Source organism: Notolepis coatsorum (assembly GCF_963971535.1).
Source record: "Notolepis coatsorum genome assembly, chromosome: 6".
In the NCBI taxonomy this organism is placed as follows: domain Eukaryota; kingdom Metazoa; phylum Chordata; class Actinopteri; order Aulopiformes; family Paralepididae; genus Notolepis; species Notolepis coatsorum.
The window spans coordinates 115,657,587-115,658,321 of NC_140170.1; positions in this window are offsets into that span (position 1 = coordinate 115,657,587).

Consider the following 735-nt stretch of genomic DNA (forward strand, 5'->3'; position numbering starts at 1 on the left):
TAAGCCTAATTCCATTTTAGGGCCTTGTGAGCATGGGGAGAACATGCAAACTCCACACAGAAAGGCCTGGGAGATACCCCACCTGGGTACCTGGCATCGCGGAAACCTGGTCCCCAAGCGGGAATCGAACCCTGGATTTTCTAGCTGTGAGGCGACAGTGTTAACCACTACACTACAGGACGCTGATAACCACAATGTCCTGAAATTCCTTTTCATATTTTGTTAGTAGAGCAACTCCTGGATGATGACATGAGAAATTACAGTCTCAGGACTCTTGTGTCTATTATCCAAGACTCCTATTCATGTTTGTTGACATAAAATCACACAAATCTAAACTGATCCACCCAACATTATTGGAATAACATTGTGTATATTCTGCCTCAGGAGGGATTTTTTTTCTCAGTTTAGTTTTTTCTCCTTTTGTACATCCTTGTCTGGTACATTGTCGGCTTTGCCAGTACGTTTATTTACGAAATTAACTATTCAAACCTTTATTTATTATCGAAAAGGACAATTGAGGTCACCCTAATGTCGTCAAGACTTACAGACATTTCAATGCATAATTATTTTTTTTACAATATAATAATAATAAATAATAATAACTATATCTATATAATCAAATCAAATCAAATGTATTTGTAAGGCCCGACAACACACGTTAATGTCCCCATGGGCCGGACACGTCTTCTTTAAACAAGTCAAGAAGAAACATCACAATAAGTCAAGAACAAAACA